Consider the following 15,921-nt stretch of genomic DNA (forward strand, 5'->3'; position numbering starts at 1 on the left):
AGGCTTGATATTTAGTTTGCGATCATTAATAAGCGCTCCCCTGAACACAGCGGTGGTTGATTAGTTCATTTTAAACTCCTGCTCTGCTAGTTGTTTTGGTAATGGAACCGAAGCGCAAAACCTTGTTGACACAATAATCACTGAGATTATTATTTTTGTTGGGTCATTAAGTTGAAAACGTTTTGTTGACTTTTTGTTGTTGTTCTTTAATAAAATTATGAAAGTTTTGATAAGGAGTCAGAGGAGGACGTGCTGGTCTCAGCGTCCTGGCGGCGTTAAGCTATTTATTAACCGATTAAGTCGTGTTTTGGATTGTTCTTGAAAAACTAATCAGTAACGGCTGATTAGTGGGCGCACTCACGGCTGCACAGTGAACCCACTGATTTTTAGCAGACAGCCGCCCCACTCTCTTGCAGGTACTGCGTACCCCCGCTAAATCTTTTAGCAGTATCCTGCCGTACCCTCTTACTTTCACCCCTGGTTATTACTCATTGTTAATCCACCGTTCTCTAACTGTGTATAAAATAAACAGCCTCCAATCGGAGAATAAACCAGCTAGCAGCAGCTTTAGCCACAGTTGGGAAACATATACACCGCTGTCTGTCAGTGCTGTAACGTTAAAAGGTTCACTTTCTGTATCAACTTTAATAAAACAGTATTTACATGTTAGATAGCCGTTATTACTCATTGTCAATTCACCATTCTCTAACATTGTATGTAATAAACAGCCTCAGCCTATTAAACAGTTATAAGCTAAAAACAGTTACTAAGTGTTTTAAGGGTCAAACTCAGCTTAAAACGGCAAACTTCACCATTATATAAATGAGTAAAAATGTTTACATTTATTTTATTGCCTTTGATACAAACGTCAATGTATTTTAAACAATCACAACAATCTTTTATTTAATAATAAAGGTTCATATTGATTCCTTTTTACATTCCGAAAGTCAGTAAATGTATCCAGTTGGCGTCAGCTTTAAGATTTTGGAGCCGCGCCTGAAGGCAGCACCGGGGTCCCGCTCGCTCTCGTTCCAACGTCATCACATTATGTCACAGAGAGAGCCATCCATCCATCCATCCATCCATCCATCCATCCATCCATCCATCCATCCATCCATCCATCCATCCATCCATCCATCCATCCATCCATCCATCCATCCATCCATCCATCCATCCATCCATCCATCCATCCATCCATCTCCTTTCTATCCGGGTCAGGTCGCGGGGGCAGCAGCTTCAGAAGGGAGGCCCAGACTTCCCTCTCCCCAGCCACTTCTTCCAGCTCCTCCGGGGGAATCCCAAGGCGTTCCCAGGCCAGCCGAGAGACGTAATCCCTCCAGCGTGTCCTGGGTCTTCCCCGAGGCCTCTTCCCGGTGGGACGTGCCCGGAACACCTCACCAGGGAGGCGTCCAGGAGGCATCCTTACCAGATGCCCGAGCCACCTCAACTGGCTCCTCTTGACGTGGAGGAGCAGCGGCTCTGCTCTGAGTCCCTCCCGGATGACCGAGCTTCTCACCCTATCTCTAAGGGAGAGCCCAGCCACCCTGCGGAGGAAGCCCATTTCGGCCGCTTGTACCCGTGATCTCGTTCTTTTGGTCATGACCCAAAGCTCATGACCATAGATGAGGGTGGGAACGTAGATCGACCGGTAAATCGAGAGCTTCACTTTTTGGCTCAGCTCTCTCTTCACCACGACGGACCGGTACAGCGCCCGCTTCACAGTAGACGCTGCCCCAATCCGCCTGTCGATCTCCCGCTCCCTTCTTCCCTCATTCGTGAACAAGATCCCCAGATATTTAAACTCCTCCACTTGAGGCAGGGCGACCCCCCTGACCCGGAGAAGGCACTCTACCCTCTTCCGGCTCAAGACCATGGCCTCGGATTTGGAGGCACTGAGCCTCATCCCGGCTGCTTCACACTCGGCTGCGAACCGCTCCAGTCAGAGATGCAGATCACGTTCCGATGAAGCCAACATGACCACATCATCCGCAAAAAGCAGAGATGCGATCCTAAGGCCACCAAAACGCATCCCCTCAACACCTCGGCTGCGCCTAGAAATTCTGTCCATAAAAGTAATGAACAGAATCGGTGACAAAGGGCAGCCTTGGCGGAGTCCCACTCTCACCGGAAACGAGCCGACTTACTGCGGCAATGCGGACCAGACTCTGACACCGGTCATACAGGGACCTGACAGCCCGTATCAAAGGGCCCGGTCCCATACTCCCGGAGTACCCCACAGGGCCTCCCGAGGGACACGGTCGAACGCCTTCTCCAAGTCCACAAAACACATGTAGACTGGTTGGGCGAACTCCCATGCACCTCCAGGACCCTGCTGAGGGTGTAGAGCTGGTCCAGTGTTCCACAACCAGGACGAAAACCACACTGCTCTTCCTGAATCCGAGGTTCGACTATCCGACGGACCCTCCTCTCCAGGACCTGAATAGACTTACCAAGGGCTTAAGAGTGTGACCCCCTGTAATTGGAGCACACCCTCCGGTCCCCTTTTAACAGGGACCACCACCCCAGTCTGCCAATCCTAGGAACTGCCCCGATGTCCATGCGATATTGCAGAGTCGTGTAAGCCAACACAACCCTGCAACATCCAGAGCCTTAAGGAACTCCGGGCGGATCTCATCCACCCCCAGGGCCCTGCCACCGAGGAGCTTTTTGACTGCCTCGGCGACCTCGTCCCCAGAGATTGGAGAGCCCAACACAGAGTCCCCATGCTCAGCTTCCTCAACAGAAGGCATGTTGGTGGGACTGAGGAGGTCTTCAAGATCTGGTTTGAATCTAAGTTTGTCAATTGCTCTATGAGCCTTTTGAAAACCTGCATGAATAATGCATCAGATAAACCTATCTGACATTCCTGAGCACCTGCCCTTTTTGCTCCTTGTCCCCAAGTGCCCTTTTGCTCAATTTTTATTTTTTTTAATTATTATTATTTTCTAAGCCCTCTTGTGACACATAACATGTACTAAAATTATTATTATTATTATTATTATTATTATTATTATTATTATTATTATTATTATTATTATTATTTTTTTTTTATTTTATTTTATTTTTTTGTACGACATAATAAGCCCTCTGGTCACCTTGTTACCTTTGACCTTTTGCCCGTGACGCATGACGCAGTTGCCGCTCGCGCAGTGAGATAAGGCGGCTAACTGGAGCTCAACGTAGGGAACGTTCCAGATTACTTAACAGTTTTTGGTGAATTAAAAAAAACGTTTTTGGTGAATAAAGTGGAGTAGATATGCTGCTTGTCAGATGACGGAAAACGTTGAAGTATCGTTTCTGCTTCAGCTCGGAGTCGCGGTTTAAGCAAAGAGGTAATGAAATTCAACAGACACTGACAGGCCTCTGCGTCTGCCTTTCTCTGAAGAACTACTGAGCGGGAGGAGACAGCCAGGTGAGGAAAAACTGTTCTTATCTATCGATTCAGTATTTTTATCATACAGACATTAGGCTGTTGTTGTGATATTAGCTAGCTGCTAGCTAACGACTTTGCTAGCAAAGCTAGATAAGTAAAAAGCTTCTTCCCTGTATCTTTAATGATATCAGTCATTCTTCAGTATCGCTTATGCAATATGGGCACATCGCCCGTCCAAAACCGATCGTCTCCATAATGGATATATGTCCGATCTTCTAATTTCCTTTGCTGCATAATGTACATTTCATTCATTCTGGCGTTAGGTAAATGTATCTTGAAGGAAAATAACACTTAAATAATAGTCCAACAAGGATATTAATTTAGAATTAAAAATAACTCACCCTGAATTACCATGATAGATATAATGAATGTAATAAAAGTGCGTCATTAGTGAAGGGAAAAAACTCAACCCATATTTTAAGTTTAGGGTCTGGTTCGCAGAGTATGAGGTTAAATTTTTTTCCCAATTATTCAATGGGGGGAAAAAAAACTAACCTCAGTTAAGTAAAATAAAATTGTAATCAAAACTTTTGGAATTGTAATGATTTCTTTTTTTAAAAACAAATCGTTTTGTTTAAAACTCTTTTTAATTAAATAACTAATTTTTGTCTTGTCAACATAAAAAGTTATTTGCCAAACATAAACTTTTATTTGCACACATCAGAAATCTTTTGTTGTGATTTTGGGCCCTGCTCAAGACGTCATATGAGAATCAAAAGCAAAACTTTGAGTCACAAACAAAACCTTAGAATATCAAGAAAAGATTTCTGATATGCACAAATAAGTTTGTTTTGCAAAAAAAAATCACTTCATGAGACAAATGTGTGATTTAAATGTTTAAAAAAGTTTTTTAAGCAAAACTCGGTAGCTTTTCTCATGGTGACATACATTAACAATTAAATATTTGCTTTTGTTTTTTTTTCTGCAGTTCCACGCTAAAGTTTGATGCAGCTCTGCTTTTCTGAATGGACCGTCTTCATCTCCACTGCAGCAAACAGGCAGCTCTGTTTTATAGATTACAGTCCACTAAAAGGTTGCATTGTGCCCTTGTTTATATTTTTAATAGTGTAATTCTGTAAAGACAAAATATGTCTGGTGGTCCAGCTCTGATTCACATATTTGCTAAATTGCGGGTTTGAATTTGCAATAATTTCCTATAACAAATAGAACCTGCAGAAAGAAATTACTAATAAAATATCTTACATATGCATAGTTGTATGCTCTATGTAGAGATTCTCCTTAGCTTTGATTGTATATCTCACAATTTTGTAATTTATCATTGTTTATTCAACTTTGAAAGCTGAGTGGCTTTGTTAATATTCTGTCCTAGAATACGGTTGGATGTGCCCTTTTTTTTTGAGCACCTGCCCCTTTAATGGTCTCTGCACGGCCCTGTTAAACTGTATAACGAGCTGCAATTTAGTGCAATTCAATACTAAAAGTGAGTAGAAAAGGCAAAACTAAAGAACAAACCATAAAAGCACAAGTACAGTGAAAATAAACAGAAATCATTATAATTACAAGAATAATTAAAATTCTTAAATCAATACGTTGGCATAAACATTGAGCTGTGTGTCGTTGGGGCATCGAGCCGTCTGCCGCTAGAACAGCGAAGGGAAAAGGGAAAACATTCGGCTAATTCAATCTGGAGTTTCTTTTGGGGGCAATTTACAGCGACCAACTGACCTGACCCACATGTTTTGGGAGATGTGGGGGGAAACCGGAGTACCCGGAGAAAACCCACGCAAACATGGGAGAAATGCAACTCCACACAGATCACTCTGTGAAGGCGCAGCGCTAACCGCTGCACCACCGTGCTGCCATGTTTTTTCCAATTGGTTTGGAGGGATCTTTTTTCTACTTTGTCAGTCGGTGGGGGACTGTGACTTTTCAAATGTCGTCTGACGGAGCGTCGCACGGCGCCTGACAGGGCGTCGCACGACCATTCAAATCCAAATGTTCTTGGCCTGATCTTGACATCCTTTCTTCTTTTGTTGTCTTTTTGACTTCTTCAATCGGAAGAAGTTCGGATTCTTTTCCAAAAGATTCTGGATTTTTTCCTTTTACATCCTGGAGGGTTTGAGTATTATCCAAATCCTCCAGGATGGTTTCTGCAGGGATCGTTTCTTCTGCAGATTCAGATTTGAGGAACACCTGGAAGGTTTTGCTGAGAATTCCCTCTGAAGAAACTCTCGACTTAGAGCTCTGAACGGCTGAAATGGACTCAAAGTTTTCCTCCTCTGGAAATCTTCTTTTTCGGCTCTCAGAGGTTCAGGCATCAGGTCTCTTTTGCTTTTTCCATCTCTTCCACACAAATGATCTCATGCTGGTATTTCAGCCTGTTTCACAGCAGTCGATTCAGATTCATACGGCTTTTAACTTCTGGTACAAGCTTTGAACGTCTCCAACTCAGCCTGAGTCTCTTTCTTCTCTTGCAGGAATTGAATCTCTTTGGCTGAGTTGTCAAGGAGGACGCATTCGTTGTTCATGCTGCGATCAGCGCCACGTCCTCCGACTTCTGCAGATAAGCTTTTCTCTGCTCAATGACCTGGAGCTCAAGGTTTTCTACTTGCTGGTGCAACATAGTAGAAAACCTTTGGTGTAACTCATGAACAAGCTTCTGTTTCATTTCGTAGTTTGTAAGAGCCGTTTCCTGCTTCTTCATCTTCTGCAACAATGTTTCGAGCTGCTGCTGTAATCCCATGATGTCTTTGTTATACTTACTTTGTAGCTCATCGTATAAAACGTGAAGCCGATCAAGGTCACTTAGCAGCAGCTTCTCCATCTTTTGCAGAACTGTGAGCTCTCGCTACATTTTTTGGGAGAGCTCCTCCTTCTCTGCTCTTAGTTGTTTAATAAGCTGAAGGTTCTCATTCGTTGTTTTTAGGTTGGCGTTTTTCTCATCGTTCGCCTTCTGCCGGTATGTTTCTACGTCTCTTTTCAGTCCTGAAATCTGGCTCTCATACTTGCAAATGAGATCATTGTAGGAAAGTTTGCTCTGCTTCAGTTCTTCTTCCAAATGTTTCTCACGGTCTTGTAGGAATGTGATCTTTTCTGACTTCTCTTTAAATATGTGGTCTTTCTCTGCTCTCAGCTTTTTAAGGAGCTGAATATTCTTTTTTGTTCTCTGTAAGCTGGCGTCGTTCTCATCGTTTACCTTCTGCCTATATGTCCTCACTTCTCTTTCCAATCCAGAAACTTGGTTTTCATATTTGCAGATTAGGTCATTGTACAAATCTTTGCTCTGCTTCAGTTCTTCAGTTCAGTTCTTTTCAATTTCAGCAAATAAATCAAAGTAAAACTATTCTGTTTTGTATAATTTTAAACCACAGAGTCTGTCCATTTTCACACATTGATAATACAAATCTTAACTTAAAGCGATTTCAGAAAAACTTTAAAATGCCTTCAGAAAGTTTGCATTACCCATCAATATGTCTTTTAAACACATCAAATCTTTACTGTTTAGAGCAGTGGTCCCCAAACTACGGCCCGCGGGCCGGATCCGGCCCGCCTCCACATTTTGGTCCGGCCCCCTGAACAATACCAGAGAGCATTCAGATTTTTTTTCATATTGTATTTTCCGGTTTATATGTGGATTTTTCTTCAACCACCAGGGGGCTCTTTAGCAGGAAGTGTGTCCTGTAAACTGTGGGTGTTTTGTTTTGCATGGCGCATTGCTGCCATCTGTTGGACTTTTAGGGAACTGCTTGACTCTTATGTTATTTAATCAGTACTGTTGTTTGCTAGCGGTAGAGCAGATGAACACACGTGTTTGTTATGAACGCCGCATTTCAGGTCAAATTCTTTGAAGCAATGCCTGTAAGTAGCAACTTATACTTCAAAACGAGCCTTTATGTTAACATATGAGGAATTCATATGTTAAAGTTACTTTGCTGCAACCCCCCCCCACCCAACTCTTCCCCCGTCAACAATTTCCGGCAGCGCAGGTGATAAACGTGTAAAAGTTATGTGGCCCTCACAGGAAAAAGTTTGGGGACCACTGGTTTAGAGCATCGGAACCCAACCCTCCCTGGGAGCAATTGTCTTTCATATTTTAAAAGAGTACTTGCTTCAAAACATCTAAGTAAAATGCTTACATCCCATCCTAAGCATTTCATTAATTGCTGCAGGATCTTTTTAATCTTCTATTATTTCAATCAGGTGTGTGGCCGCACAGAAACACCAAAAAACAAAACAACAACAAAAAACAAACAAAATAAAAATAGAAATGAAGGGACTGTGGGTTGTGTGGTACACTGGCTCCCTCTAGTGGTATTTAAAAAGAATGTTAACTTTGTGCGATTAATACCTTAATTGTCAAATGTTCTACTTTGTCAGTCGGTGGGGGGGGGACTTTGACTTTTCAAATGTCGTCCTGACGGAGCGTCGCACGGCGCCTGACGGAGCGTCGCACGGCGCCTGACGGAGCGTCGCACGGCGCCCCATTCACAATCCAAATTGTTCTTAGGCCTGATCTTGACACTCTTCTCTCTTTTGTTGTCTTTTTGACTTCTTCAATCGGAAGAAGTTTCGGATTCTTTTCCAAATTTAATTTTTGGATTTTTTCCTTTTACCATCCTGGAGGGTTTGAGTATTATCCAAATCCTCCAGGATGGTTTCTGCAGGGATCTCAGTTTCTTCTGCAGATTCCAGATTTGAGGAACAACCTGGAAAGGTTTCTGCTGAGAATTCCTCCTCTGAAGAAACCTCTTGACTTAGAGCTCTGAACCGGCTGAAATGGATCTCAAAGTTTTCCTCCTCCTCTTGGAAATCTTCTTTTTCGGCTCTCAGAGGTTCAGGCATCAGGTCTTCTTTTGCTCTTTCCATCTCTTCCACACAAAAGATCTCATGCTGGTATTTGTCAGCCTGTTTCACAGCAGTGACTTCAGATTCATACCGGCTCTTTAGCTCCTGGTACAAAGCTTTGAACGTCTCCAACTCAGCCTGAGTCTCTCTTTCCTTCTCTTGCAGGAATTGAATCTCTTTGGCTGAGTTGTTCACCATTTGAGTCAACAAAGCTAAAATATTCAACAAAAGCACTATGACTTTCAGTAACAGTTCTAGTACTTTTAGATAGACAGACAGATAGATTTTATTGTCAGACAGCACAACGCAGTGCAAAATTGCTCGAAGTAGAAACATTTGCAGTTAATTAAGCAGACACATTTAAAAGGCAAATATAAGTTCATATGAAGTTAGTAAATCTGTATGTATTGAAATTCACTGTTGCTAATTATTTCGAATATACCTTGAATTCAAAATATCATCTTGAGACGCAGGACCACTGAATTAGTGTTTCTTTCTCACCTGGAAAGGAACATCATGTTCATTGCAGCTTAATTCCATTTACTTTCTCTGATTGTGACCTTTACAGAGGTATAGCATTTGATTAGTTTTATTGGTTTATTACGTTATATGGCTGTGGGGTAGATAAAGAACAGTACATTTCTATCAGAGTCAAAATGATGCCAGGTCAAATATTGGCTTATGTCCTCACATAAAACCAGCAACCTCTGTAAATCTACGAGTAGAAAGTAAAGATAACTGAGTAGCCAATCAGAAAACGTATAAAGATCCAGTGGTTTCTACTAAATGATTGGTTAATGTGAAATCCTGATATCAGCTGTGAGTTTTCTCAGCTGGTCTTCAACTCAAACTGACAACCTGTGGCAGGAATGTGTAGATGCACAAACTCTAACAAATACTTTTAATTTGAAAAGAAAACTTGATGTTACCAATCAATGTTGTTTAAACAAGAAGTGACATGTTTTTTGATTAGTTTAAAAACAATATTAGCCATTATTATCTCTATTTATAATCCTGCAAACTAAACTAAACCCTGAAAAAAATAACAAAATCTGAAAACTTTCACTAGTTCAATCGGCAAAGGCATCTGTCTGAGACACCACTGTCCTTATCAAAAGATGTTTCATAAATGTGTCATTTAATAATTCACATTCACAAAGTCCTGCTGAAGTAGCAGGTTAACTTGATTTAAGAGTTATGTGCTCTTTTACCTTGAGGCCTGTGAAGTCAATTTTCTTGTGTCCATTTGGTATCAATTTGACTTAAGATCCAAGATTTCAACCATCAAGTCAAGACAACTTTTTAAAATTTTATATAAAAATAGCAGGAACTAATCAAAGTGGTGAATGATCCTTAAGATTAACAAAACAATACAATTTAAAACTTTTAAATGATTAAATGAAACCAGCAGGTGTAGCATGGAAAAACGACAACATGCATTCCACAAAGATCCCCTCACTTGTTAATTTTATTCATGTATTTTTTTTTATCTTATTGTCTTTCATTTTCATCTTGAAATTATTATTTTTAAAAAATCTATAATTTTGAGCAAATTTCGCTTAGCTGAAGTTTTGCGGTCGTGACCTGTGACATCACTTCCTCTTTCCGTTCATGGCTGTTATGGAAGAAGGTGAGTTTCTCACGGAACTTCTGTTTTACTATCTGAAAGTTGCAGTTGATGACACAATGCTTTACTATCTTTTAGCTAACACTTTTTGTAAGATGTTCTTTTCATTTTTTATATATAGTTCAGCGGAGGATGGAATGTTTTTGTCGAGTGTTGGACCGTACTGTTGCAGCAAATGTGTGAACAAGCTGACTGTTGTTCCCACTCTGCGTTTTTTTTATGTGTTTCCTTTGTCACCGACAGGTGAGCTAATGTCGGCTGGGTGTGTTTTATGTTGCTTAGCTGTTTAATTCCACTCTGCAGACATTTTGATACTCATCTGTCTTTTTTATTGACATTTCTTGTTTGTTTTTGAAGTTTTGTATATTTTATTTTCACCATATGCAAGGGGTTGTGGGCTTTATTTATTAATAACAGAGACAGGTCCAATATGGAGAAACATGGAACCATGCAGTGAAACACTGGCATGGAAAATAAGTTTATAATCACCATCTAAAGATATTTCAGGGCGATGGAAGCTGGACATTTGGGAAAAACTCTATGATGTGCAGACAAGCTAAAACATTGATACAACCTTTTTTACTTTTAATGTTTTACATATTAGGACATTTCTAGGTATTGGCAAATCTTAAAAGTAAGTATATTAGATTAAATAAGAGGAATCATATGCAGTGTAACACATGTTTTAGGCAGTTTCTGCATTCAGGTGTATTGTTGATCTCAGCTCCAGAATCTATAGACAAAAGAAACACATTAGAGAAGCGACTGCTGCTTGTTGAGCGGAAATGGTTGTTGGACCATTTCTAAAAATTTCTGAACCCAGGTAGGGAATAATTTGGATTAGGACAGGTTCAGTAAAGCTCTTGACTTTCAGCTTCAACATTACAGATGCCAGTAGGTGAGTTTTGCTTCCATTGCAGGGTCATGGCTTTACTTGATTAAGAGAAAGGAAGGCATTTTTTTACTAAGCGGAAGACGACCCATAAAACTTGTTCTATCTAAGTGACCCATTAGACTTCCTTCCAATCAAACATGCATTACTCATACAAATCACTAATGTTTTAGAAAAAGCTTCAAGAAATGTCTGCACTTATGTTTTAGGAAACAAAAACATGTAATTTGTGTTGAAAGACTTACCCAAACTTAAAACTGAAAAAAAAAAATAGATTTGAAACTTACTGTTCACACTGGTTAGACATCAGTTCCTTTCTTTTTTTTCTTCTTTTTGTCTTTTCAAGATGAACTAAAGGTAAGAGTTGCCTACAATAACCTAATAAATGGCCGGGGCAGAACATACCTGCCACACACCGGATTTGATTTTTCGTCAGACTGTCTCCTGGCAGATTTCTGATCAGTTAGTAAATGATTCCCAGATCCCAAATGGATCCCAGCCAGTTACTGCGCAGATTTCAGCGAACTTTGTGTTACAGTTTTGTGATTTTGCCAAGTTTCTACGACGGCTCTTACTACAGACTACTCCAGTTTTTTACTGTCCTGCTGCATGCTTGGCGCCCCGCTGTCTTACCTCATACTATTCTGTGTGTTTATGGAGAAATGAAAAGATATGAAGGATTTACTTACAGGTTGTAAAATGGAAATGATGAAATGAAAAAGGTTGATCACTGACGATCAAAAATCAGTCAGTGAGTCGTTTTACAGACTTTGTCCCGTTTTAGTCTTTGCCAGGATATATCCGTCAGGTGTGTCTCTCAAAGAAACACCAGTAAATGACTTTACTTGGCCAAATATAGAAGCGAGAAGCACTGAACATGCTTGATGAGTAGGCCTGTCACGATAACAAATTTTGCTGAGCGATTAATTGTCTAAAAAATTATTGTGATAAACGATAATATTGTTTGAAGACCTTTTGACACAGTTTTAATAGAAATGACATGCTATTTTCTGCCATAGATAGATACACTTTATTTTCAAAAGAAAATAAAGTGTATCTGATAAACTATCAAATAAAGTGGAACTGATAAACTAAATAAACAAAACAACCAAAAACAAAAATAAAATGGATTCTCAGTCTCCATTAACAAAAAACTTACTTGAATAAAAACTAAACAACATAAAGCCAAAGTGGCAATAAATACTGCATTCAACCAAAAGAGTGCAGATTATGAAGTCTGTATACTATATTGCCCTTCAGTAATCACTAGATTTAAATAGAGAAGACGGGCACATCCCACTACCTAATGCAGTTGTTCATACTACACGATCTTTTGCCCCTATTTTCCCTTTACGAAAATCTTAGATCGTTGGCGGTTCTAAGATTGTCCCTGGTGATTTCGTAATCGATCATCCTGTAGTGTAGATTGTCGTGGCCGCTCTGATCTAAATCGGGTTTTCCCCGACTGGGAGCTTAACGCTGAATGTGACAGGTAGCCAATCAGAAAGCGCGGATTCTCCTCCTGCTTTCTGAAGGGAAATTACGGAGGAGAATCCCAAACAGCTGTCACAGCGCAACCAGAATTCCAGCGGACATTGGCGATGATATGTGGAAACATTAATATTTATTCAACATTTTGTACAAAGAATATAGAAATGACAAGGGGAGGAGTTGGAGCCAAATTGCTACCTCAATTGATAAACCCGTAAGTTTTCAGCTGTTCTTCGTTAACGTGACATAAATAGGTTATAATGATTTTCATTCAGTCAGAACTTTACGCTGACTCTAGCCACATGCATCACAGGTAGATTCTAGTAAAGCATTGATTAATGCCTGATTTTAAAATTAGTTGACTGGACTTGTAGCCATTATTTTGTGCCCATGTGACTGGACACCACAAGGCATGACGAACCCGATCGAACCGTTATACCTAGGATTTCTGTCGGCTAATGTGTAGTCTGGTTTTGAAAATGGGCAGACAGTCGCTGGAAATTACACTAAGGAAATGAGGAAGGGAGGGTCAGTGGAGAGCACCGGAGTTTAGCCTTTTATCATTCAGTGTCATCAACAGAAAGAAAAAAGGCAGGAAGAGACGATAAAGCCGATAATTAAAATGAGGTCGATAGGTTTAATTTATCGTGCAATTAATTGATTTATCATTTATCGCGACAGGCCTATTGATGAGTATCATAGACTCGGCTGTAAAGCTCAGAATTTGGGTAGTTTTGAAAAGGACTTTTAGTTTCAGATTTTTGAAGATGTTCTGGTCACATTGTCAGCAGAGTTTCACACAAAATCTCCAAAATGCCAAATAGAAATTGAAAATGTTGAGATTACATAATATTAAGTTAATTTGGAGAAATTCAGAGCATGACTGTCGCTCATCCTTTTTGTGACCCACTCTAACATTATTTCTTAATAGTTCTCTCTTTGATTTTGAAACCTGTCTTATTTGCTGTTGCATTGTTGTGTCTTTGTTGTCTTGCCGATTTTCTGGTTTGAAAATTAAACCAGAAAATACTGGTTTCTTGTATTTTTAATACTAGAATCAATCAGGTATGCTACATTTATCAATATCAGTCACTGAAATATATTTTTGCACTTTAATGCATTTTAAAGTCTTTGTTTTACAAAACATGTGTTATACTTTGAAGAATATCTTCTTCACCTTCACCCCAGACATGAAAAAAATAAGTTAACTTTTTACTTCTTTAAAATAATTTCTCTGTTTGCAGGTATATAAAGGCTAAAACATGAGAGAGAACAGACGTCTATGTTCCTGGAGCTGTGATTCGAATCAAATCTGCTGGTGAAGTGTGGAGTTTTCTGGCTGCAGCTTTTCCACGCATCGTCTGGAATTCCCTCTGAGCTTTGACCACCAGCGACGCACGGCCAGGAAGCGTCACTGCTGACGTTTTACTGGAGGTGAGAGTCTGACCGGACCTCTGGGCCGTGTTACTGTGTCAGCTCTATCAGCTCGCTGTGCAAATATTACATTCACAGCTGATAAGGACTCACCTTTGATGCTGCAGACTGTCCTTTCATTGCACAACTTCACATTGTTCCCTTCCTTCTGTTCTTCCTTACTCAGCTGTCTGTGAACAATGAAATACTTAACTGTTGAGACTTTGTGTAAATTGTTGTATGTGACACAAGACATGCACCATTTCTCCTAAGTAAGCTGCTGTACGTGCACTAATCTGTTCCAAGACCTTTCAACTTTGCATCCAGTCTGTCTCCAATAAGCATTGATTCAACCTGTGAGTTTAAATCTGCTGAGATGATTTCTAAAATGACCTTTTGGTGTTCGTACAGTTTGGCTCTGTAGATGGATTGCTGTGGAAATGCAACCTGACTTTAAATGAGCTTAATAACTGCATTCGGAAACTGATCCACTTTGCATTTTTGCAGTGATGAACAACAAATGGTATTTCTAGTTCAGTTTCATTCCAGTATACAATAAGGGTGAATTGAGGTTGGGCTGCGCGTTGCCACAGTTTAACACTGTTGCGTTACAACTGAATCTTACCCTGGGCTCTTTCTGCATAGAGTTTGCATGTTGTCCCCATACATGATTTGGTTCTCACCAGGTACTCCGACTTTCTTCCAGAAAAATATGACTGTTAATCAGTTACTGTAACCCAGCTTAGAGGTGAGTGTGTTCCTGCATTGGTGGTGTCTGTGATGGCTTGTCATTGACTGGCCTAGTAATTTTTTTCTTTTGAGCAACGTGGATTTTGTTGAAATTTGGTAAGGAAGACCCAAAACAGATGAGACAAAATATGGAAAACTCTCAAAAATCTCTTTGAAAATTGGGAAAATATTTCTTAAATTCAACAAACTCGGTCAACATTCACTAATCCTTACTGTATAATGCTGGACTCCAAGCCTTTATATGAGCAGCAGCAGCTGATAAACTTTTTTTTATCTCTTAGAACAGTTTGTCTCTTAGAAACTGTCTTCGCTTGTTCATTCATGTTCACTGGGAATTACAACTTTGCTTGTGAGATAATCTCTCAGTAAGCAGATAACTTTCACAGTACTATCCTTTCATGATGTTTTTATACATGCATATTGAATATTAACACAATTTGCACATCGTAAAACTGAGGACATGGTATGTACCTCCTATTTATTTCAATAAAGAAAAAATAAAAACCCTTACTATATGGTAAAATATGGTACAGCTCTTTAACTAGGACAGATTGGCACACTGGTGGTGGTAAGTTACTACGTTGTAGTCAAAGTTGCCCTGGGCAGCCTGACATCGGCTGTCATAATTTCCTCGTTTGATGCAGAAAAGCTGAAATAATTATTTTGCTCAGAAAAATAACAATATTATAACATCAGGCTAAAGATCTCACAATGTGTTGGAAAAAAATTACATTTTATTGATTTTTTTATTGCTGTTTTTTAGGTTGAGTATAATTTAAAATGATGTGAGAAAATATACACACTATAATATAATTTAATGGTGTGACGCTAAAATTTCTATAAACCAAAACTGTTGCAAAAATGCTCAGAGTAACTGATCCATCATGTTACATAACAACCTAGTCATAAAAACCTTGAAAACAGGAACGTAGGGTATAAGCTGTCCACTGAAACAAATGTGTAAATTCACAGATAATCCTGTTAGATCACAAACAGAAAATGTGATAAGAGCTGAGCACAAAAACATGTTTGGGACATGCTGTAAAATTATGAGCTTACGTTCTTGCAAGCTAATTATTTCTTCAGATAAGGCAGCTGAAAAACAAGAACATTCAGATTGTCTGCAGATGGCAGAAAACAAGTAAATCATTGTCGGCGTAATCCGAAAAAAAAAAAAAAAGTCTCCTTGCCAAAAGAATCAGTGGTGAAGATTTACTTAGACACATACTAAACAAGACTCAGGTTTTTAAAGGTGTAGGGGAAAGGTCATGCAACTATTCCACTTTGCAACTGACATACAGCTCATGTAAAAGCTTTTTTTCACATCCTGTATTATGAACGTTATTAGAAAATTCACACATCTTAAAGATCAGACCAGCTGGAAATGAGCTGGCATGTGTGGACTTTTAAATTTGCTGAAGTGACGTTAAGATCACTTCTGAAAACATTTAGCTGTGTTTGTTTGCACTTGCTAAAGCAGGAAAAGATGAAACTTGAAAACCATCCAGA

This window comes from Poecilia reticulata, chromosome 5, assembly GCF_904066995.2.
Source record: "Poecilia reticulata chromosome 5, P_reticulata-male-v2, whole genome shotgun sequence".
NCBI lineage: Eukaryota > Metazoa > Chordata > Actinopteri > Cyprinodontiformes > Poeciliidae > Poecilia > Poecilia reticulata.